General features: G+C 44.1%; 1 protein-coding gene across 7 annotated transcripts in view; it reads right to left on the bottom strand.

Annotated features, from left to right (window-relative positions):
* ARHGAP32 (Rho GTPase activating protein 32) overlaps positions 1-25,499 on the bottom strand; it is a 256,290-nt gene that overhangs the window by 36,064 nt on the left and 194,727 nt on the right. Inside the window, exon 1 of one of the 7 annotated variants that reach the window (XM_076358643.1) lies at positions 10,404-10,577. The exons of the other annotated variants lie outside the window; for them this stretch is intronic. The gene's annotated coding sequence lies outside the window, so the exon portion shown is untranslated. Of the gene's footprint in view, positions 1-10,403; positions 10,578-25,499 lie in introns of those variants that run through there. 7 annotated transcript variants of the gene reach the window in all.

The raw sequence follows: 25,499 nt of genomic DNA, 5'->3' as shown, positions 1-25,499 counted from the left end.
CAGATCCCAGAGAGGAAAGACAACCGTGTATTTCACCTGCATTAAAACCGTAAGTACTGTAATCAAATTTCAGCAGAGAAACACTATTTTGAACAAACAACAAAAGCAACGAAGACCCCTGCTGACAAAGGTGCGTCTCTTCAGTGTCACTACTGCTCGGTAACACGTACAGCCCGAAATTCTGCGAGCGGCTTTGGAAGTTGGGGCTCGGCAAAAAGAGAGATTTATGCAGTAATGCTTCATACAGGCAGACAGGGTATTCTTTCACCAGACAACATGAAGAACCTTCTCCCAAGAAGAAGGTTATGCCACGCTATGCTTCATGATGTTTTAATCCCTTTAAACAGCTGAGTATTTTTCCTTCTCTTTTACCAGGTATCGATGCAGTCCCTCTGTTTATAATAAACCTGATTCCAATGACCTGAACATATTTCTATCCATGCGCGTAGAGTTCTACTTTTGGATAAAGTCCCTTTTAGCAGCGTGACACCACACTGATCTGCAGCAGCCAAATACATTTGAATACCTGAAATCCTAAAATCTCCAACAAAACCCCATGTCTGCATTCTCAACAACCAAACCCAAATCATTTACTGAAACGCAGAAGCATTGAGCGTGACAAACTGTGGCTATGGGGGCTTTAGTTAAAGGGATGTTCTCACTCTGATGGGGTTTTTTAATTACACACAATAAATGAACAGATTGTGCTGACATGCCAAACAAAGTTAGGATAGATTTTGGTTGTATCCATCATCACAGTAAAGCAACGGCTCATTTATCATCTCTTATTAGCCCCGCTCAAGCATAAATGGAGACCGAGTCTCATCCTGACCTGTGTGGAATTTCAAAGGGTTCGCACCCTCGGGCTCCTGTGATAATGCTATTGGAGGGGACAGACCCAAGACAGATGCTTTTACAGCAGTCAAATAAACAGACAATTACTAATACGTATGTATTCATTTGAATCATTTCACAGACTCCATATACAGTTCTTCAGGAAGTATCTTGCTCGACTTAATGAAAAATGAGTCCATCAGATAACGGATTTAAAATGGAGACAAATGCATCCAATTCCAGTACTGCAGAAATTCTACTAACGCTGGTGACCAGGTCAGCAAGTGACCTTTGGGTGTCACCTCAGGCATTAGAAACGGAAAAAGGTGCAATGGATACACTTCCATGATCCAAGGACGTACTTTGCCTGGTATTGATACTTGTTTACATCACTACCCAGAAAGGAAACCTGAGTTTTTAAAACACAGTAAGCCTGCTCTGCCTTTAAGCCACCCGGTACAGGTTAAAATAATTGTCTTGTTTTCCGCATCATTGAGTAGACTCCTACAAACACACTCCCATGGTGTACCAGTGCAACAGTCCACAACACTGCCAGGGCAATGCCTGAGCAGGTTAAGTAACCAGAAATGCACTTATCAACGGCCTGTGGAAACATTTGCATGGTTCCTTGGTTAAACAGTTTCCCGCACCGCTCTTCTCTGAATCACTGCCTACTCGGTATGAGAGTTTCTCAGGCTAAACCGACTCCAGAGTTTTATACCTACGCGAGAATGATTAACTGATAGGAGTTAGGCTTCTCCGGGGTGGGGAAGAAGAGAGAACAGCGAGAAAATCCAAGCAGTCATCTCTTTGCTGACAGGTTATAAAAAAGAACAAAAAAGCAAGTAGGTGTCTGATAAGGATAAAGTATCCTTATGAGCTGCAAGAGCTCAGGAGGCTGTCAGGTATGCTGTCTGTCTGCCAATAGCAGTAACAGGTGAAAAACGCCTTCTATCCTGCTTCCAAGTCCTCTGGCATCATTTGACCCTCAAACCAGCCATGCATCCTAAGAGAGGTTTAATTTCAGATACATTTTGGTTTAGATGAAGCTAGCACAGCAGTCCCAGTTCTGGATAAGCACCAGTGCCAAGGTTGCTACCAAGAATCCCGCAGAATAAATGTTTTCTGCTCCAAAACCGTGGTCCCAAACCTTTGCTGTCCCACCGGTTGCAGTACCAGCTACAGCAAGCAGTGCTCTCTGGCTGCAGTGCACGTAGTGGTCCTATGCTCCTACAGCCGTTTGCCGATCTTGAAGAACCCAGAATCAGGGAATGGAAGGAAATTATGGAATCAAGGCACAAGGTTTAGACCAGAAACAAATCTAAAATTGTTACAAACTAAGGACATGTGAATAAACTAATTAGCCCTTTTCTACCTTCCTCTATTGTCCCACCAATAAAGTGGGGATATGATAAATCTGAACCGTTCAGTTTGCGTCTCCATGTGAGGTGTTCAGGTTGACAAGTGACACAGACATAAATTCAGACGAAAAAGCAGCATTACTACCAGACAATTTTACATGGTTGCTACAGTCAGAGATGCTGCTGAATTACCAACTGAAAGGCAAACAAAACTAAACAAAACCCCCTAACATTCATCTGTATTACTTTCCACCTCAGATTTAAACAGCTATAGAACAAATTGTTTAGCAAGAAACAGAGGCTTTCCTAGAAGGAGCAAGGACTGATTTTCCTCAGAAAGGCAGGTTTGGCTAAATATCCTGGCCTGAACAAGCAAAGACAAATTCTCCATCTACCATAGTGATACCGGCTGAAAAAAAACCCCCAAACAATCAAAACGCAAACAAAAAAAAACCCACCTGAGGTTGGGCTACTTGTGAAGTTTTGCTGGCGCGAATGTGTCAATTAGGAGTGAGAAAAAATATCACACCCTTAGCTGACATAACTACGGTGGCCAAAGCCTTTATACGCTGGGAAGGGAGGGAAGACAAAGGAATACTTGTGCCAGGTAGTTTATTGTGGTTTTGGGAAACTGCCATACACTGTACCTCCCCGAGGAACACTTACCGATCAAACCATGCCATTGTTGCTATACCACCAAGCTTTTGTAGTATAAGTGAGGCCCGGAATTCCCCTGACACTGATAAAAACTATTAAATAACAATTACTTCATTAAAAGAAGGTCATCTTCACCCTAATGCTGCGGACTGAAAAGGCACTTCAGGATATACTTTATGCAGCTTGTTTACTGGAGAAATGGTCAGCCATCAGCTGATTCAAAGTAGTTTCATGGCTGTTCAGCACAACACGCTTTTCTTGTGTTACTTTGGGAACCCACTGAAAGCTCATGGGGAGCTCTTGGGATACACTGAGGTCTCCTGCACCTTCCTGAGACCTGCTGCGCTCAGGGGCCATCGCGGCACTCCTGTTGTGTCCCTACACCTTTCTGTGAGGTTGCGCCGCGAGCTAAGTCACTGCAGCGACCCAGACTGAAAATAATCTGCTGAACTTGATGCTCTTACAGCAGAAGAGCATGAGCAGTTGTGGCAGCCCAAGTGAGGGGGCGGCGCAGCAAAAGCGCAGGAAACTGGACCTTCTTAGGCTGAGCTCCCTGCCAAAGCCAACGCGCTGCAAAACTATACCCTCAGCCTGCTGGCAAACGAGCTGAAGTCGCTGAGGCACAACTGAGCCGCGGAGCGCCAACTTCTGATCCCTCCTGTGCCTGTATAGATTTGACAGGGATGCAATTACTCTGGATTCACACCCATGAGATTAGTCCAATGATACCGTGTGTCTCAGCCCAAACTGCAGAAGTATCATGTCTGGGCCATAAAACTCTTCCTGAGAACACTTCTAAAACGTAGTATTTAATTACTATTGCCCAAAGTGTTGGCAACAAAAGGAAAGGTAGGATGGAAAAGAGCACTGGCTCCTGACTCCTCAGCTTTGAATCATGGCGACCAAACAGGAGAAGCCTTTTAATAAATGCAGCCTTACTGTGTCCCCAAAATGATTTTGTGCGTGTGTTTTCTTTCCCTTTTCAGTAAGAAAAACCCCATGATGCAAAGGCTCTGAGAACAAAGCACAATACAGTCAACCTTGCAGGCCTGGACAGCATCTCCCATCTTACACACCCTGCCTCTTTTCAAAGACCAGGGGAAACAAACAGCAGAAAAGCAAACATTAACAGATTTCAAGCCTTGCACATTTATGCGGACAAAAAAGGTAAGTGCTCGCTCAGCAGACATCCAGGCGTACGGTGACCCAGCAACATCTTTTGAACAGGATAATGGCAGCTTCCTATAGGACATCCTCACCCACCCACTGCCTTGTCCCCCTGCAACCTTATTAGACTTGGCCAAGGGAAAACAAACCCCTGCTAAACAAATAAGGAACACCTGCTTTATCTCCTGTTGCTATCGCTAATATTTTGCGTTTGCACTCACGCCTAGTCAAAATCCTCTTCGCAGGATCGTTGACAGCAGCATGTTTTCTAATACAGGGTTAGTAAACTTTGACTCTAAGAGAAAATCTTGGAGGGTGTATGCTGACCCACATTCCCAGCACACGGCCAGCGTGTTTGTTTCTCTTATTCTTAACAGTGATTTTACAACGCTACGGAACCCAGCTGTCCCCTGCTGTGAGGAGAGCGTGGTGCTAAGGTCAAAAGCAAGAACACGTGTGGCTGCATAGTTTAAAATACATAAACAAACTGCAATATCCAGTCACAAAATCAAAGATGGAAAAAGGTGTGGGAATGTCGTGAAAAAAGCACAGCTAGGTATTACAACACAAAAGCGAGATCCATCCTCTCTGAAGAGAGATTTGCAGCAAGTCAAGCTAAAATTTTCCCAGGCTATTAGCCCCTCAAGACCCATTTTCCTCTAAAATTAAACTCTGCTGCAGGGAGAGAAAGAGCAGTGACAGACTCTTTTGAAGAAAGAGCAGTACCAGGAATCAGGAGACGAGAAGCTGGGTTTGGTTTTGCCACATCTTTCCTATGCTCCCGATTCTGCAAACACTCAGGAATACATTTAACTGTGTGAGTGGTCTGAGTTCAACTGGTTCCCTGCACAGCATCAGTTATCTCGGCCCCTCCATAAAACCTCAGTAAATATTTTTAATATCCATCCTTTCACACTTAGAAAGACATGCTCTGTGGACCCACATCTTACTGAAGAGGAATTACACAAAGCCAAGAACTGAGTCACATCTCCCAGTTCTCTGTCATGTTCCTTAGCAACAAGACATTTTACTCCTTTCCTCCTGCCACAGCAGATTCTATTTTGGAAGCTAATTTATACAGCCCTAAAAACCCAACCAGAATCTGGAACCACGCACCACCAAGCACCGTCCTTTAGTCCTTGAATAGGATGCTGGTTTTGAAGAAGGACCAACCAACACCACATCAATAATTGCACTAATCTCTACACTGGGCTCCCTCGTTGGTCACAAAGATTTTCAGAAAGAGATTTTAAAATTCCGTAGATGTGAGAGTTTTAAAATACCCTTCTATCTCCAATAACCTTCATAAATGTGTACTTACCGATTTGCTCTATAAAGAAAAGAAAAATAAAATAAAAATGCTGCGTGCTTTTTGATGCTGCAGCATTTATCTTGTGCCAGGCTGACATCAGTCAAAGGCTGGCCTCCATGTTATAAGAAGTCATGAAATACGTTAAAGGTGATTAATTTCAGTGTCATTAGATAAAAACCATTAAAAAATTAACTATGATGACAAGAACCAGACAAGAATAAGCACGTATTTCCAGCTATCACAAGAGCACCATACACAGGGAGAGCAAAGTAGGTCATTAAAACTGGTAAGTGATGTTGCTGTTCTTACTTACAAAGTCTAGTAATAAGGAAGCCGCACTTACTCTTGTATCTGCCCAGGCTTCTGGAGCCATCCTTCGGGCAGTGCCCACAAACAACAGTCTCAACAAAACTGCAACTCTTCCCTGTCCTTGCCAACCTCAGCCTTTGGCTCAAGTTGGAGTACCGGCTCATTTTGGTTAGCGTAGGAACATCTGGCATCGGAGATCTACCGGCTTGGCAACTCACTCGGTGCATTTTCATGCCCAGATTACACAACAACCTCTGTCAGCTTCCACTGCATTTGAGTCTAATTAGTCCTCTTCCAGAGAGAGGAGACTGCAAATTCAAAAGCTAACAGCATATCTGACCAGCAGCATTGATTGCTTTCAACATTATTTATTTGACTGAACACACACGTCTGTAATGATACGCACAAGGATTATCTACAGTTCGAGCTGTCTGGAGAAGGTTTCTTTATGTCAATGAGAAAAGGCGTATGAGAACCACAAACTATTTATGATGACAAAAACTGTCTCCATGCTCTTCATTGCCAAATTTGTTATTTATAATTGGATAAGAACAGTAACCACAAGGTTAGCTAGACGCATAAGTATGTCACCTACCCACAGATAGCAAAGTTTGTTACCAAGAAATCTGCGATACCTTCCAGGCCAAAGATAGGCCTGATCTTTTCATAGACTCTAAGGCCTAAGGGAGCTTTAAGAAAATATGACCTGACCTCCTGAACAAACAGACCACAGGACATCTCTGAATTAATTCCCTGAAGTACAGCATACCTACCCCGAGGGAAGCAGTATATGGTTAGGAGATATAAATCAGTCAGCTGAAGGCTGAGAAAAGAGAGAGGTTTCAAAGGTACAAGGGCTGACAAGCCCTATTTACGTGTTTGGATCGTATCTGGAGAAAAAAGCAGCGCTGACTAATACAGTCTTAGTGACAACGTAGCAGGGATGGGCTTTGCTTAGGTAACACGAGGGCCTCAAGGGCTTGCAATTGGACGTGAGGAAATAACAACAGATGGGGCAGTAGTTCAAAGGAAACAAGTTATCAGGGGCCAAAACTGGAAAACAAGGGGGAGTTTAAAACAAAACGATAGAGATGAGGGCATTTAGCACACAAGGCAGTAGTGTCAGCAGCTCAGGTGACATGAAAGAGGTCACAAGGCCAGCAGCGGGACTGGGAGACAAGGGAGCAAACTAGGAAATGTAGAGCTAGAAGAAAAATAGCAAAAGAGACACCTGCAATATCTTTTTTCTCCTTCATTCATACTACATTTTGCTAAACCTCTATGTGTTCCAGCAGTTTAATGCAGTCCTTTTGCTTATCTCGTTTACCTTGGAGATTAACGATCCTCTTGAAAAATAATGTTCTGACTCAGGTAACTGTACCACTAGCACAACTGAACATCAGATCTGTCCGTCAGGGAGCCAGCGTTAGTCTTTCACCCATGTTCACCTTGGGATATCGTGACCATTTGACCTTGCATGCCCAAGCACACGCTACACCAAAATGCACTGAGGCCTTCATGTAACACTGAATTTGGACTGAAGAGAATGTGATACTGTAACTTGAATGTATCCCTAATACTTACACAATTCCTGTAGTTTGACAAGAAACCCTATTTTAGAACAATCCCAAAAGTGATGCACTGTGTCCCATGAAAGGTGTTACTGGTTAGCTGGTTTCTTATCTTGAACCTCAAGTGGTGCAGTAGCATTAAGGACAACCAGGTAAGTATCAACATCAACAACCAAGTAAGCATCAACAGCAACCAGGTTATTGTGTGTTAGATACTCTCCAGATACTTGCAAATAAGGAAGAGAGGGGAGAACGATCAAGAGCCAAGATGCCACTTAACCCATCAGGTGACACCAGCACAGGTTCAACTGTACCTCAGCCATCCCTCCCAGAAGTTTCTCCAACTCAGCAGTCTCCAGCGATGAAAATGCCACACATTCTCTGTTGGTAATTACTTGAGCTGCTAGCTATCCTTACAGATGGAGTTTCTTAATGGCTGAGCTCAACCCCCCTTTAATACAATCTAAACCAAATGTTTATTGTCCTGTCTACAGCGGCCATGGCTTCAGAGAAGTCAAGCATTGACTGTTCTCAAACTCATACGTATTTGAAGGCAAACTGCCTTTGCCCCCCCTTGTTCAAACACCAGCTGTATGCTGCATGCAGTATCCTTCCTTGATGAAAATGCTTCAAAACAGTCTAAATGAAGTTGCAGCACGGCTGCTTGAGCCTCACCCACACCGTTTCTACTTCTGCTACAAATGGTAGCAGTGCTGCAGGAGATTTTTCCAAAAACTTGAAAGTAACCCAAGCCAACCCTCAGTAACATCAAGTACTTTGGACACACGCACGCAGCCCAGAGCTTTCACTCGTCATTCAAACACAAATAATGCTTCAGCCCAATCCTGGCATCAGCTAAACCAGGATAACCAGAGTGACTGTGGCAGTCAAGTTACTCCAGTTTTGCATGGCAGCACGCTCCAGCTTGGGTAGTGGGAGGAGGCAAGCAATGAAGAAAGATCTGACATGAATCAACAAACAACAAAAGTTGAATAATTAGGAGTTTGGCAGATGGAGCCCAACCCTGGAGCGAGAGGGTGTTTGCTCTTATGCAAGGCCTTGGGAAGACACTGGGAAGGAACCCTTCTATTCCATCAGGAAGGGACATGAGCAATCCATCTGGAATAAGGAGGAGACTCGGGTCAAAGCACCCTACCTCCCTTTTCCTAAACCACAGGACACAGCCGTTACTTCAATCATCAGCGTACAGACTCTTCTGAAGTATGCGGTACTCCCAGTACGACAAGCAGTATCACTGCTGCTCTCCCAATCCCTTTGCAAAAGATGCCTATCTCCATTCCCACTAGCCAGAGGGCAGCTGTTTACAGCCCAGACCAGTTACCTTCAAATTACAGTAACCTACTCCTCCAAGATTGATATCGTTCTGGTTCTTTTTCTATTTACAACCTTGACCTTGTAAATTGTTTATGCCTTAGCTGTTAACACCTGCATTAAGCCCCGAGATGATTTTGCCTTTGGAAGCAAAATTCCCACTCACCTGGAGCGGAAACAATACTGAAGACAACGGCCGTGAGCCTCATTCACATTACAGTCACTTTATACAGCACTGGCGGGATACAATAGCTTTAAAGAGGATGAAAATGACGTCTTCCCCTACATCCTCCTTACACAAGGAAAGAAGTGTAAAAAAGCTTGACTGAAAACGAAAATTGGGCCCAATACGTTTGGGGATTTGCGATGAACTAAATCTGCTTTTTAAGACTTAGGAATGCAGATATTGTATTGTTTTGCCTGCTTTATTCTTTTCCTTTATCTTACCAGTCCAGAGCTTTGATTTCAAATGAGACTCTTTTATCATGCCCGTGTGGTGCCCAGAACAAAGGAGGTCGGGGAAGAGTGGAAAGGGAAGGCCTCCCGTCTCCTCTGTCACAAATAATGAGATCCTGCAGGGCATTTAGTCCTTAAAATGGACTATAGCTTCTGGGAGGTTTTCTGAACAAATATGAACAGACGAGCCATGGCTACTTGCAAAGTGTCTACTATGATCACGGTAACTACTCTCCCTGGGAATTTTATTTCTCAGAGTGTGCATTTGCTGCCCTGGGGCTCCAGCAAACAAAGGACTAGCATTTTTAAATAGGAAGCCCCCTTCTCCTGAACAACAGCATCAATAATATTAATGCTTAGGAATGCATCCTGTGTCCTCCAAGTGCCAGTCTGGGGAGGGAGGGAAAACAAAAAGATAGAGTGATATGCAAAAATCTATTGAAATTCAAATTCTAGACATTCCCATCTGTCAGCTGCCTCTTTGGGAGCTAAGTATAAAATCTGAGCAGGAAGCACTGATCTCGCATCTCTGCAGCCCCAAGGACCGTGTGGGCATACTTGACTGCGCGGGAGGGGGCCTGCAAGCCGAAATTCCTTCTCCCCTGGGATTTGGGTGGGAATCCTTACACAAATCACCCCAGACATAAAAGAGGCTCCCTTTAACAGCTCCGGCTTGCTACACACCCATGACCCTAGACTAAGTCCAATAAAACAGCTTACAACTATGGACCTAGTGAGTAGAAAGGCGCAATAGAAACCTGAAGTCAGAGATTAGCAAAAGGGAAACAGAAGTAAAACAATTAGCTGGGGGGGGGGGGGGGGGGAAGTATGCGGCTTTAATCAGTCTTCAGTTGGCCAACCACCAAGCCAGGCAACCTGCCCGAGGGCACAGATCCCCGAGGATCTCCTCTGACAGCAGAAACAAACAGGTCTACAACCATCAGCCAGGGTGTCAGATGAGAGAGCGTCATTGGAAATTACTGAGAATCATGTATTTTTTCACCTGGCTCAAAACACGATCCCAGGCTACCCCTCCACAGCAGAAGTCATTTGAGAGCCTCGACTGCATTGCCCCTGCGTAAGATCAGTTCTGCTCCGAGCACCATGTCCTGTGCCATAGACACCCGTGTGCAGGGCACCCGACAGCACAGCCTGGCACCGTTGTGCCCAGCTCGGGGGTCTTAACTCCAGCATGTGCCAAGCCGCCTCTTCCCAATGCAACATTGCCGGAAAAGGAAAATCTTCATTCAAAGTCATTAATTCCCCAAAACCACAAATTAAATAGCTGGCAAGTTACTAAGCAACAAGTGGGCTCAGGAACCTAAAATTATTCTGCAAGTCTTACATAAGAAAGACGCTAATGCGGGGGGGGGGGGGGAGGCGGAGAGAAGAGATCTCTCTTACCTTCCTCGCCTCGTCGCAGGCCAGCAAACCTCTCCGGCGGCTGTCCCCGACCAGCTCCCCAAGCCCAGGCACGACGGCCGGGGGTCCCTCGCTCAGCTCCGCCCGCCCCTGCCCGAGGAGGGGATTAGCTGCGGGCGGAGCGGGAGGTGGCGGCTCGGCCCCCCGCACGGTGCGCCGGCAGCGCGGCTCAGCCCGGGAGGTGCGCGGTGGGTGCACGCCGCCTCTGCGGCTCCCGCCAGGCCCCTCCCCGGAGAAACCAGCCCCGCCGGCCCGGCTCCACCTCCCGCAGGTGCCTCCTTCCACGCCGGCTCCCGGAGCCCCTGCCTGGTCCCCGGCCGCGGCGTGTTCCCCCCCCCGCCTCGGACGCTCCGCTTGAGCCGGAGGCCAGCGGGTCCCGCGCCGCGGCCGCCCCCCGCCTCCCCCGTCCCCGGTGCAACCTGCCCGGGGACGGCTCTGCCCGCCCGCGGCCGGCAAGCCCAGCCCCGGGCCTGCCGCTGAGCGGCGGCGGGGACGGGCGGGCGCCGGGCCCCGCCGCACCTGCGGACCGCAGTCGGGCTGGGGGGTCGCAGCCGCGGGGCCACCGCCGGCCCCTTCCCTGCCCTCCCCTCCCCGCCCGGCCTCGCCCCGGGAAGGGCCGTGTGTCCCCTGCCCACCCCGGCACCGCGCTGCTCCCTCCCCGGAGGCCCTTTTGACCTCGGCTGGGCTACGGCCCTCGGTCCGTCGGTGGACAAAGGGCCAGAGGATCAGAAAGGGAGGGAAAACAAAACACAGCTTCGTCTGGGGAGTATCAGACCTCTGGTTTCTCTCAACATAACCCACGGCCTCTCGCCAACCTCTGTTATCAGGATGGACCCAGGCTCGCCGTCGTCTTCTAGCTTGCGAGTACCTCTAGGAAAACACACAGGTGCAAAGAACGGAGCCAGGAGAGCTACGCTCAAGTTTATCCACGGCTGTCTCGTTCCTCGCACAGAGCCAAACTTCATGCCCCGAAAACCACAGCGGGGTGCCGCAGTAAGGGCCAAAGCCCAATTTCATAATGAAATGCAGAGCTTAGGGGTACGCCTGCACCATCATTTAAGTGCAGCTCTCTCACTCACCGTCCACACTGCAAATCCTCGAGTCCATGCTAAAAGGCTGTCTCAGCATGTCCAAAGGGAAGGGAGAAATGTTGAGCATGCTCGAATGCTTCGATGGAAGCACGTCCAAACTTGCAGACTGGACACAGGCTGGGCCACGCACACGTGAGCCCCATCTGCCCCTGAGCTCTGGGGACAGCAGAGACACTTTGCACCTAGGGTGTCCGTTCTGTTAATCTAATTACAGTGCTAAAGAAATTATGCCCCCTCCCACTCTGAGTGGCTATTAACCAGCGCAGTTTGCGGCTGCATTGATCAGATCATTGGAAACAAACTCAATTAAAAATTCTCTGGGAGTTCTGCTACTTAAAAACAAAGCAAAATGACATGGATCATTTTTACAGTGACCCAGTTTACAGCCCAGCTCCAAAAAACAACTGTATCAGCACCCCACGCTCCAGAGCAGAGAGCACAACACTTGTAACTTGACTTTACCACCAGCTACGGCATCCCTGCTCAGCCACACCAAGGCCAGCACCCAGCAGCAGGGACAAAAGCCCAGAGGGTCACAGGGCTCAGGAAACTTCAGCCAAGCCTTCCAGCCTTTTTCTAGTTTTGTTTCTACCAGCTTGTTTCTACTGCCACAACAAGCGAAGCTGGTGGCGGTACCTGCGTTTATGGCATGCTTGAGGGATAAAGACTGCTGCTGTTCTGTTTAACCATGCTGACCCCAAGCTCCTCAGTTCCTAAGAGGCTGCAATGCAGTTTATCCATCTCAGTAATGGCTGTCACACACTTTAAAATGTGGGCTCGCTAGATAAGTTGGACAACCTCAGGGTCAGAAGGATTAGAGAGGAATCTGCTTCTATTTATGCAGACATCTTGATGATCAGGAGGGTAAAACTCATTTCTTTTGGTGTTCACAGTTTTTCCTCAAGCAAATGTGTTATTTTCAAAATTGTTTGCTGACTCATATCTCCAAATAATGCTTGTTCTCCAGCTACTCATTATACTTGGTATTTATTACTGGAATTGTTTTGCTTGGACAACAATCATACTATCACATTACTTTTTTCCTTAGCAGCCAAGCATGACTCCTAAACCTGATTTTATATGTGCTTACGTACAATTCTGAATACAAAACCTTCTTCCTGGTACCAACTCACCATTCCAGGAATGTTCTTCCTATCAAACCCATTGATAAAAGCTGGTAAGATCCCAAAACAAATGGGGAATGAATACAACAGAAGCAACGCTATTCAAAATTTACATGCAAAATGCACATACAACAATTCAAAACAGCAAAACAGTGTACAGGACTGTATACAGCAGAGTAGTAACACTATCAGCTACCAAAACTGCCAGGATGTGTCATATGGTCCCTACATGAGGGTTTTTTCTGTTTTTTAACGTAGGCCAGGCTTGGGCAGGCAGAATCCTACGAGGCTGATTAACCACATTGTGACAAACTGTTCCGGTTCGCACAGTTTGCTGGTGCACAGTTTCAAACTGCGGCCAGAGATCGCACAATCCTATTTTTGCTAATCAGAGCAGGAATGTAACGGCTGCATCACCAGTAATACAGAGCTCCCTCAACTGTAGATTTGGGTATTACCTTTGAAAACTATTGCTCTGATGATCAACAGTGTTTGAGGAGATATTTTACTACGTGGTGGACAATGGCACACCTTTCCCCCACCTGCATTTTTTTTCCTCTAAAGAAAAATACTCAATGCTTGTTACAAAACACCCTTCCTACAGGAATGAAACCTGAGCAACCAGGGATGTGGCTCTTCTGCACCTGGGAAACAACAAGTCTGCGTTTGGCACAGCACTGCATCGCAGCTAAAGAGCTTGTTCACATCACCACACGGACGTAACTCCTCTGGCTCTGGAGCTTACGGGCTCTGCCCTAGACAGGGGATCTTGGCCCTCCACTGTACTGAGCATACCGGGATGCCCTCTTGTTTCTTCTGAATCTCTTGACTGAAAATAATAAAATAATCTTCACATGTGGGTCTTATTTTCTGTTCCTAATTTCTTTAGCCAGACAATTTTAAGGAACAAAAGCAAGTGAAAGAGATGCATTCTCTGCTACTTACGTGTTCATCAGCTTGCGGTGGAGCAGAAGAGGTAGATAATGAATGTCTATCTTTTAAACACAGCTAATGAGCCCAAGCATTTGAAATCATAGACAAAAAGGCTCCATCCACAAGCTCGTCACAAATTCAATCCTAAGTTTAACCTATCCTCCAACAGTTATTTCAGACAGAAGTACTGGGAAGGCAGAGTAACCTAAAAAATGTTATTAATATACTCCGTAGCTTCTTCCACTTTCTGGTTTTGCAAATTTAACCACTGAAGGAAGCTTCAAGCCATTATTAGAAGTTAGGCAGCCAGTATTTTTCAATGCTGCTTCTTACTCAGCTAGATTTATCCTGCAATCAAATACTCTCAAAACACAAAAAAAGAACCCCCTAAATAAACAAAACCCCCTTTTTTTGAAAAAGGGTTTTGGGGAGAAACTAAGGTTATAGATGAAAGCAGAGTGGGAGATTAAAAAAAAACCCAAGAGAACAGGACCCCATGCCATAGACTGCCATGGGATAACCTCAAAATGATTTGATTTGATTCACAGAGCTCACAGAAAGCAGGTTTGACATAAAGCTCCCTCATGTCACAGAATACCTGGACCATCATGTGGTGACTTGCTCTTTTGGCAGACGCAGCCATGGTCTGCCATGGCTGTCCGGGCCTGCAAGAAAAATATTCCAAATATTCCATTTACAAAGGTAAAAACACAGTTAGGAGTGACGTAATACGTAGCCAAGCGGCTAACAGAGGACTTTCACTTGCCTTTCCTTTAGCAAAAGCAGGTTCCCATGAGAACAAGTCAAAGAATTTGATGCAAGCTTCCCACTGCAGTTACAGGATTAAATGCTGAAGAAGAATGAGCACGGCACTGACACAAGCTCTTAAATGAAATCCGGCAGATGAAACTTCAGATCAGCAAAGTCTTCTGAATTAATCAGACACAGGCTGATTCATGAGCTAGCGAGGCAAGTCCTAAAGGCCAGAGTAATGTTGTAATCTGCAGTTTGCAGCAGTTAAATTCACTACCAGGGAGGGGGAAGAAAAGGAGGGAGGACAGAGAGAGCATCCTTGGCTGCTTGTGTAGGATTTCTGGTGGAAACATGCCGCAGATCTTGTCCAAGCAGCGGACAATATGCGTTTCTACGTGTTCACTTAAGGATCCTCCCAAACATACACCATAGCTGTGCCCAAACCAAGACCTTCTGAAAAAGCCAACCAAACATTATGGCTTTGCCAGCGTGTATTCTCCGGCTCCACTCACTTTTAACATTAATTTATAGTTTCACACAGACACTTTCTTGCAGATGTAGCAACATCACTGATCCCCACGGGCATCAGAGCGATAGCCAGATGGAGTCGGAGCCCAGGCACCACTCCTTTGCATACAGAGAGGTGATGGTGTAGCTGCTCAGCCTTTGTGAACTTAACAGGACCAGGTTTTAATTGCAGATTTGAGATATGCACTGGCATGTCCCTTGATAAATCCATATGCCAGTGCAAGAAGAGATCAGAGCTATATGCTACCATCTCAGGTTAAAGCTGTCTGAAAACATTTCTAAGCCACAACTTGGCTCCCGCACTGATTTAGAGAATTATTCAGGAGAAAAGAAGAGGAAAAGCAGAGCAGAACAAACTACCTTTTCCCATGATTTCAAAGCTCTTAGCATAACTGCGGAGTTTTGCTCAAGCCAACTATTATTAGAGTGAAGTCCCATTTTGACAGAGCTTGTGAGAAAGGAAAAAATACCTAGTTTAAAAATAACAAAACCCCCCAACCTGAATAAGTGGAGAGCAGGCAGAGTGAGAAAGAAGCACAGAACATGTGAAAAGAAAGCTGGCCTTATTAAATTAGCACATTGGTGCCTCCAACACCCCTGCACTCAGCCAAGTTTCACCACTTTACTTCACAAGTAGTCAACCCATTTCAGTGGATTCAACCTCTCAAAAAAAGGTTAAGCATGCCAGCCCCAAACGCCATGAATGTTTCCGTAACAGAAACACTAATACATCTCTTTCTTACCTACACAGTACGCAGATCTATGCAATTACTTCTGAACTGATGCGTACAGACTGTGCACAGATCCGTTCACCACGCTTGTTCGTTTTCTTTTCCAATTAAAATTCCCCAGGAAACATGGCCAAGACTTACCACAAAATTACCTGTCAAAATTCGGGAGGCCTGAAGCTACTGTCTATGGGTTCAACATCTTCAGAAAGCCTCAGAGGCTACGAGTGACCACATACAAGGAAGAAATGGCACTACAGGGAATACAGGAACTAATCTGTCTCTTCCTTCTACCCCTGTTTCAGGCATTTCCCTGTGACTTCAGGAGACTCGAGGCTCATTTCCAATGCTGTAATTACACCAGTAGTGCCTCCCAGTGGAGATGCAGGATACGCTGGCGGAAGGTGCTTCTCAACTGGCAGAGCTCCGCTGCTCCCCTTGACATAACCTAAGCTGACAAAAGGGCTCTTTTGCCAGGACAGCTGTGCCTACACCCCGACTGGGTGTTTAGGGTGGTTTTGGGGTTTTTTTTGGCAGATAAGCTGTGTCGGCTCTGGGTGCGATCTTTTTCATACTTACAGCAGACTCAGCTACGCCAGGAAAACCATTAGTGCAAATCTGGCCTGAGGTTGGAGACAGAGGCCTCATTCACTGGTGCCCTGCACCTGTGCTGTTACTGATACTGTACAAAGAAGCCAAAAGGTCAGCCGAGCAATCACCTTTTTCACTCAGTTTGCACTTGTGCGAATGATTACAGGGGTACAAGGCAATGCTCATGTGCAGTAACTTATCCCTGTAAACTACTTGCTTCGCACACATGACACTTGTTTCTGAAATTACAAAGGCTCCCCTTCTTGGGGGTTGGGAGGGCTTAGACAAGCAGGTCTTGTAACAGATCAGAAAACTCTCTTTTTACTTCCGCTAAAAAAGAGAAAAAGATATAAATGGAACAGCAGAACCAAACTGTATCCTTCTCCTCATCCCGGGTCCGTAGAGCCTGCAGACGCCCTTTTGGTTTACTCCAGACTTCTCTCCTGGTCTTCCCCCAAACCACGGAGTCTCCTGCCCTGCCAAGCTTCCTTTGCCCCTGCCCCTGCTTCCCCTGGACCCTTCAGACACTGCAGTAATACCCAAATCCCTTCTCTTCTACAGGGAAAACTCCACGCTTTCAAATCCAGGCCTCTTGAAGAAAATGTCAACCAATTTACTCGCAAATCCCTGATAACCATCACGACGTGTTTCCATAGCACCTAGGAAATGTTACAAAAATATCTATCTGTTCAGATTGCAAATACTGCATCTACTACAAACATTTCCTAAAACTCTACAGACCCTGTGGCTAAGAAACACAACCATGGGTGCTTAAAAAATACTGCCAAAATGCATGCTTGGTTCTTACTACTGTCAGAAAACATCAGCACTGTTAAAGGATTAAAGGATTAAGAAGGAAGAAAATAAACTACATTGACTTCCTAATGCTATGTATCCATAGGAACTTATTTGAAATACTTAAAATTCTTGCTTGTCTTTCACTTACAAGCTAGCCAAGATTTATAGATTTTATTTAGGTGGACAGGAAAAGTATTTCAGATTTGCCACTGAAGGCTAAATTCAAAAGCAAGTTATATATAAAAATATGTTCTCATAGTCAGAGGTTCATTGCAGTGTGCAGAAAAAAAATTTGACAGTTTTTAACTTTGAGAACTTTTTTCACGCTCCATGTAAATCCACTACTTGTCCCAGTTTGGCAGAGGACTCCCCAGCACTGGCATCGGCATCTGTATGTACCTGCAACTCTCTTGCAGCTTCCTAAAATGATAAATTATGGAGCAACCTCAGGTGGCTTTTCATGCAGCTCTAGAGGAAAACGTATCAAAAACTTGCCCTCTTGCAAAAGGGAAACGGGACATGTAGAAGATAGCTCACAGCTTCGGCTCTACAAATCGCGCTGGAAATGCTGTGCCTCAGGGGCTGGCTGTGGGGAAAGCCATGGGGGCTACTGTGCCCCCATATGGGGAAGGGAGCACTGGAGCAGCAGATCCAGATAGAGGGGCCTGCCTCGTTCCTTCTCCCAAATTATTGGTGAGAAAGCAAACCAAAACACTCAGCTCAATGCTGCTTGGCTTACTAAAGCAAAAATCAGCTTTTGCTGAATTGACTCCCCCAGACATGGATGAAGAGAGAGTCCTTCGCACCCAGGGCAGGACATACGTTGCTGCTGTTGGGATGCTCATACATACCCATGCATACTGGCCCAATGAGCCCAGAATCTATAATTTAGAGTTTCTGTCAATATCTGTTCCTAGCACACAGGCTCGAGGGAGCTGTTCTCTCAAACTCATACTTTCCGGCAGAATCACAGATTTTATGGTGCGACTTTCATAGGAGACCAGATGAATCCTGTATATAGCAGCATTTCCACAGATCAGCCCACAGTTCTCGTCCCTTTCTATTTCTGCCAAAAAATGAGCAGGAAAAAAAGAAGGGGGAAGAATCGCTTGAAACAAGGGAGGGAGAGCAAAGAGAAAGGAAGACTCCAAGGAAACGAAAAACTAACAGGAAAACGCTGCTGCAGTCTTGATTTGTACTTCAATTCTGTACATGGATTTAAAGACCTCAAAAGACTAACCACTGCAACAGCACGTCTTATAGCTGTGTGCAGTCCTGGGCAGTTACGGCAATAAATCCCTTTCTCCTAAAAACAGGTAATTACTGGAGCAATTCAGATTAAATAAGCACTTTATCAGAATTCACTGCACTGAAAGCAAGCAATGCAACATAATTATGGAAGACTAAGTTTGGCATTCCTAACGTATCCAAGATGCAAACTACCAGCAAAATAATACTGCCAAAAAAATTTCTTTTTTTTAAAGGAAGCATACAACACTTATTACTGGAGTAAAATAAAGCCTTAAAGCCCAGTTAAAAAATAAATCTGCCTTTGGTGACTTTAGAAAGTAACAATGGAAATACAGACAAGGATTTCGGCAGAGGCAGAGCTTTACACACAGGCAACCACAAGAAGATTCGCCATCAGTTGAAATACAATTAGAAAAGATGCCTGCCACTTACCAAGCGCTTAAAATCACTGAATTGCACAAACATTAGCCTCCTTAATAAACTGAAACATACTACCAGCATTGCAGACAGCAGGATCCAAGTGAGCTCTGACTGGCTACATTTATTAGCATCACTTCAATATCAAATATCCATTAACCTATTCATTTTACCCAAAGAACAGAGCGGGATGATCTCTAGGAAAGGTACCGTTACCCTGCAAATTCATTTCAACCTGAATACAAAGGGTCTAGATGAAACAGAGGACATAAATGGACAACACGTTGCCTGAACACTTTGCAGGAAATACGATGTTGCCTGCCTTACTGTAAAGCCCTGATCTAGCCTGCTGGAAAACAAAACTTACACAGTTTGCTACTCAGTCTCTCCTAAAATTCCACTTGCATTTTCTTTCAAAGCAGTTAGGAGATCCAGGAAAACAAAAGTCCAGATATGATTTAACAGAACAAAAAAAATATTGAAATGTCTGTTATCAAATACCGCTCAATAACTGATGATCAAATTGTTTAAGCACATAAAATGTACCAGAGACATATCTCAGTTCCTTAGTTCCACTGGGAACACTTTAATTTTACCTAATGTTAGTTCTGAAAAGCTACAGCGACGTTGTCATGACAATGACAACACAACACAGTTGTTTTCCGCTATCGCTGTGCAACTGGGTACACATTAGGGTCATTTACATTGCCATAAAACTATAGTATTTAACCACATTTCTTTTCTCTCTTATTCAAGCAAGTTCTTTCCTCCAGAACATGGTCAAACAGGGTTTGGCACACTCTTTGGATATATCTTTCTGAGGCACAAATTGAAAGCCTGGGAAAAGAAGAAAACTTTATAGTTAGAAATTCAGCAGTCGGGGGGGGGGGGAGGGAAGAAGCTCATTTATGATACACAGACTAATAGCCACGTAGCCACTGCTACTGCAGAGCATTCACGCTGCAAGACCCAGTCTTGTTAAGCAGTACTGTGAAGATTTGGACTCACTGACTTGAATGAAATCAGTTGCAGAAAATCTGCCTGCGAGAAGGTGGATTCTTAGAATCAGGCATTGGCTTTTCTAGTCAACACGTATTAATATAAAAAAATTAATAATAAACTGTTTCAACTACATCTAGCTTCTGTAACCAAACCTAGGGTGTTAGTAAATGGTTATTGCTATCACGTACAGTGTTAGACTTGGTTAGGACACTGAGAGACTAATCGTACATAATGGGCTCTACCTGAGCTCAGCTGGGACTGGTTCAGAGCCTCTGTAACATATGCAGAACCTGGCTTTACACTATCCATCTCCAAATCTGCACATAATTAAGGTCAGGTGGGAAGAGGGCAGAGGGACAGACAGAAGGCAAGAGAAAGGACAAAGTTAAAATATCTCCTGGAACAAACCGCAGGAGACTTAACAATTTAATTTGAGGAGACAGCAACTAGAGAAACAGTGCTAGAGAAATCCAGATTTCAGTGTTATGCCTTCTAAGGTGTTGCTTCTCTGGCATGTTCTAGACCTGAAGTAGTCTTAACTAGCAACGTCTACGTGCAAAAAGTGAAATACTAAGTAAAGTGATATGCCAAGCTCACAGGATGAATAGCAAAAAAGATGAGGTAAGATGAAACAAGCTGAGTAAACACCCAAGAAAACTTGAGCGTCCAACTTGAGGATGAAAGTGGATGCTACTGGTACCTGAACAACTGGGCTTAAAGCTGGCTCAGGTGTGAGAACAGCATATGCCGTCTAACTCTCAACTCCAGTGCAAACACACATATTATGTATGCATATCACCGTAAACAGTTTTCACTGTAAAAAGAGTTTAAAAAATTATATAAAACAGATCTCAATTTAGGTTGGCAAATGCTAGTGATTTTAAACATAGCCGCAACTTGCACAATAATGGTCTTTGGTATGGTTGGGAGACTAAAGATTTAGAGCTCATTTGCAGAGGCACTCTGCCCCAGTTTCAAAAACATGTTTCAGCCCTTGCCTCCCTATTCGGATCTCAGCTCGTTTTATCTGGGGAAAGAACAACTTCAGCGTCTAAAAACTGCTTCATGAGCCCAGAAAGTAACTTCCCCCTAACACCAGCGAAGTCTGAACAGGACCTCAAAGCTTCCATACTTAAAAAAATACGTAAAGTATCTTCCTAAATCACTGGTAACAGAAGACGTGTGACCATGATCTTTGGTACAAAGAAATATTATAAACAAGAACCACCAGTGCAGACCACAGAGGAGTGCTCAGGCATGTGAGGGATGTGGCACATGGTCTCTCTAGTGGTGCTCTGTGCGCAGCGATAGCCAAGTTTCTAGTCTCTGTTGCAATTACATGACTCACAAAGGGACATGGCTGTCAAAATAAATTAATTTCACATGAAAAACAAGCAGAACCACTAATAAGCCTTATACCTTTGAGCTGCTCTAGTGTTGAACTCTTCCTTCTCACAAACAGCTTAAAAGGAGGGTGACTCTGAATGCTAACCTTTCAGGTTGCATTAAGCAACCAGAAATCTGGCCATGCTTTGTTTTCATGTTAAAAAGGGCAAAAAGCCCAACCCTGCCTTAAGTTAACTGCTACTGATCCTTAGCAGGAATGGCTCTTTGAAGGGCTCATGGATTCAAGGAGCTTGACTACAAAAGATGAAAAAACTAAGAAAAATCTTTTCTCCATACCTCTATATCCAAAGGAAACTCCTTGGATCTTACAAGCATTCACTATTCTGACTCCTCCCAAACTTTTTGGCAGGTTATGTATTTATCAGTGGATATAGCCAGTCACAGCAATAAATTTTGCCCTCATTCTTAAAAACTCTACCCCAGTTTAAATACTCCCTGGCTCTTGTTGCTGGTTTGGGTATGTGCAGTGGAAGAAGCCCCACCACACACGCTCTCCATGATTGTATCTGAAATACAAACCCTGTTCTGCCCTTCTCTCTGAAGTCTCTACCTTTCTGGCTGGAGAGCAGTTGATAATGTTGGCATATGCTCAGGAAGGTGCTCAGAAAGTTGAGTCTTCACACCAGAAACAAGAAGTTTGCTGTCAAATAACATTCTCCTCCTGGAAGAAGTATTGTGAATAGGAACCACATGCCTGTTTCCCACGTTACAAGGGTATCAGCACAGAAGTCTCTATGCCAACAGGCTGGAAAGCATATATATACGTGTGTATATATATACATATTATATATTTTGTTATATATCTATCTACAGTATTTGCATACCCAGTTTTAAGACTGATTTATGAACTCCAAACAACATTCCAGGGGTGAGTCGATATGTGTAAATGAGACCTTCACTGTAAAAAATGTTAAATCTATGGAAACAGTCTCCTATGTTACCAAAGCTCAGTTATTGCTATGAGGTTTAGATTAGCCCTAGCAGGATCTAAAAAAGACCATGGCAAGATGAAGCAGGACTCTCTGGGTAAGTAAGCCGCTCCCACGTAACCTGACAGTTTCACTTTGGGCATTGTGAGATGCTAAGCACAAACAGCGTTTTCTGATCTTTTTTAAAAAAAAAAAAAGGAATCTTTGCTTGTGAAGATTTTCAAGTTCTAACAAACTTTCCGAGCCATGTTTAATTCCCCTCTGTCACCCATTTTTAATTTCTCTTTCTTTCAAACTGACATTTGTATTTGGTTGCCTGGCACTTCAGTTCTTTCAGTTATGGTTTTATTGATTCAAAATGATTCCATCATCTCCAACAGAAAAGAGTTAGAATCAGTTTCTTTGTTTCTCTGCTGTATTGTTTGATGTCCAAAGAGCTTTTAAAAAGGCACATTAGACTAGAGGTTTGTTTTGGTTTCCCTGAATACCCTTCAAAGCATCAGTGCTACTGACTTGCATGTATAGAAGAAGGAGGAAAAAAAAAAAAAAAGAGAGACACAGAGAGAGACAGGGAGAGAAAGAGTGAAAAAAGAAAAAAGGCATAAATGACAACGTACAAGGGGGGAAGTAGCTCCAGGACGCTGGACGGGCTCCGTGGGCAGGGGAGACTGGGAAGGTATAATTAAAAAAAGAAAAAGAAAAGAAAAAAAAAACAAACAAAAAAAGTTGGTTAAAACACGCACCCCATTGAAAATGAGTTAATTTCATATAAAGCTCAGCTAGGCTACACACAGCGCAAAATACGACCACAGGCCCAATCCTTCAAGTTGTTTGGTGCTTTATTCCCTAAACATTTTGGAAATTCATTAGGATCCAAGAATTCCCCACCCAGTGCGTCCCAGCTCAAAAAAACCCCAAACATTTTGCATGTTTGAACTTTTAGCACAAGGCCCATCCCTGCTGAGCAACACAGCGAAGCACAGAATTTGTTTGCATTACTTCTAATGTGTGCTAAGCATGTGTTTATGGTTAAGCCCATGTTTAAGTACTTTGTTGAATCAGAAACAGGGCTGGAAGATGTAACATTTCTTTATATAGGTGAACAACGCCAACCGCTCACAAAAGAAAACGACTCCCAGATTTGTAAATTTACATTTTGCGTAATTCGGTTCCTTACACACTTAGCTTTCCTTCATTTCTAATGGTGCTAAAGCAGACAACTGCTTTATCTTATTTTTCATTCTATGCAAAAAGAGAAAAAAATTGTCTCAGAGCTATGTTTTCCCATTGACAAAAGTAGTTCTTCCTGAAAATCATTAATTGCAGAGAAGGCGGAGACTTAGCTCTTGCTGCCTCAGCCCCAAGTGCTAGCTTTTTTTTTTTATGGAAGAGAGAAAACACAAAGTCCAGGAAAGAACTTCCCCACAGACCAGACCAGCTCAAATCTGGGGTTTAAGCAAGTTGGCATTGTCCTGCTGAAGTCTCCACTTGAACACCCAGCCCACTAGGCTGAATCACGGTGGCTTTCAGAGCCTTGGAGAAATATCTGCAGCACATTTCAACGACGTGTGCAAATCTCCTAAAGTAGTAGTTTTTACACTCACATCGTTGACCTTTCATCCTGAAATCTTTGTCTGCTCACGGTTCTGCCTGAGCTCCGCAGGAGCTGAGAGAACATGATTTCTTGAAGGATTCGTCCTTAGGTCTGTCAATACTGAAAGCACATTTTCTGTCTTCTGCATCAAGAACTATATTGATGCATTGGGCGGCATCATCATATTGATGCACTATTGGGCGGCCTTGAGCATGGTAGTATGTTTATTCCCTGTCTGCTTCCACGCTGGAAATGGATACCTGTCTTGGCTCAATAAAATTTTCATTTAATTTAGCTTTAATGAGACAGTTGCATGTTGAACGCCAAATAACTGGTTTGTTTACATAAGATTAATGAGACTGGTACTAATTACATACATTTTATCTTTCTATATTTTCCTTATAAAAATACTAAGACATCATGCACTTGTCAGTGTCAAATGGCTGTTCAACCCAGGCGTCCGCAGAATGTAAGTTCTCTCTGCACCTTATTCTTCCTGATTTTTACTTTTATTTAAAAAAAACAACCTAATCTTTTTTGTCCAGGGATTAGCAACTAGCCTGTTTCAAACCAGGCATGACCTCTTAAGAGTGTTATGATTGCAATAGCTCTAACACAATGAATGTAACTCAGTTTGCATTTTTGCAGTTAAAATTAATTCATTCAGGGCTGTACCAGAGTCTTCAGGAGGTCAGAACAGAGTCTGTTGCCTGAACCAGACCTAAATTTCAATCCTGCTGAAGTTCAGTGGATTATCTGTATTTGGTGTGTTGACCCAGATTAATCTGTTATTTGTGTTTAAAAAAAATTGTTTGTTTACAACAGCTTGTAATACTAACAAGTACCCTTTAACATGTCCTTAGTTGCATATCGTAAGAGTACATTTACCTGTTAAATCTAAATTAAATGAATGGATGAGACAGGAACATGAAAAATCCTCCATAAAGTTGGGCAGAGCTGCTGGGGTTATTAATTCTTTTATCCTAAGCAAGACTGAGGAACTGGTGAGAACGACCCCCAAAGTTTTAAAAATGCTCATTGTTTTGAAAAAAGAAAGGGAAACATTACCTTCTTATCTCCCATTGCTTCACTTAAGCTCTAACTGGCCTACCGCAAGCTGCATTCCCCACTGAAACCAGATGCTCCCCAGCAGCAACCATGTTTAGAAACCTTCAAACAAATGATCATGCCAAGGCACACTGCAGTAAAGGTTTGGTACACAGCAAGATGCTACTTGATAGCAAAAGACATGAAACAAATTGCACGTATGAGGTGAAGCGTGACATGTGATTTTAAATATTGTTAAACTACAAATATCCAGAATTATGAGAAAGAACGGACTGAAACAGATAGCTGAGACATGCTGCTGTTAACTATGCCAAAACGATGAGCGGGGACAACATGAACACGCACGTACATACACGCTCTTCCCAGAAAAGACCAACCAGAGATGGACAGAAGTGAACGAGAAGAGTAAACACAGCCACGATCTACAGGCAATTCCCAAATGTTCACTTAGAAGGAAAAACCAAAACAGCTATTAACGTCTTTCCTTCCAAGCAGCACAATGAAAATTTAAAAGAGTCACTTCTCACCGAATATCTGAAATTCAAACGCAACCCTTCATCCTGTATCTCTTTAAAAATCTTGACAAATATGAGCTGATTCCATCTATTGTACTGAATTTCAGCTCAATTGTCAGTAAATGGTATTAGCTATGAAATATTAGATAGCAATTCAATATAAGAATTCAGGCTAAGAATTTATCATTAGAGTATTGTATCTGAGTAAGAATACAGGAAGAATTTAGAAAAAAGGCAAGGGCTCAAGAAAACTGGGATTTGGAGAGCCCACACTACCTTCCCGGATCTTTACAGTGTTTTTTACATAAATAGAAACAGTCAGGATATCAGTTTGCATCCCACCTGAAAA

Source organism: Aptenodytes patagonicus, chromosome 23 (assembly GCF_965638725.1).
Source record: "Aptenodytes patagonicus chromosome 23, bAptPat1.pri.cur, whole genome shotgun sequence".
Classification (NCBI taxonomy): Eukaryota; Metazoa; Chordata; class Aves; order Sphenisciformes; family Spheniscidae; genus Aptenodytes; species Aptenodytes patagonicus.
This window is presented reverse-complemented; position numbering and strand designations above follow the sequence as displayed.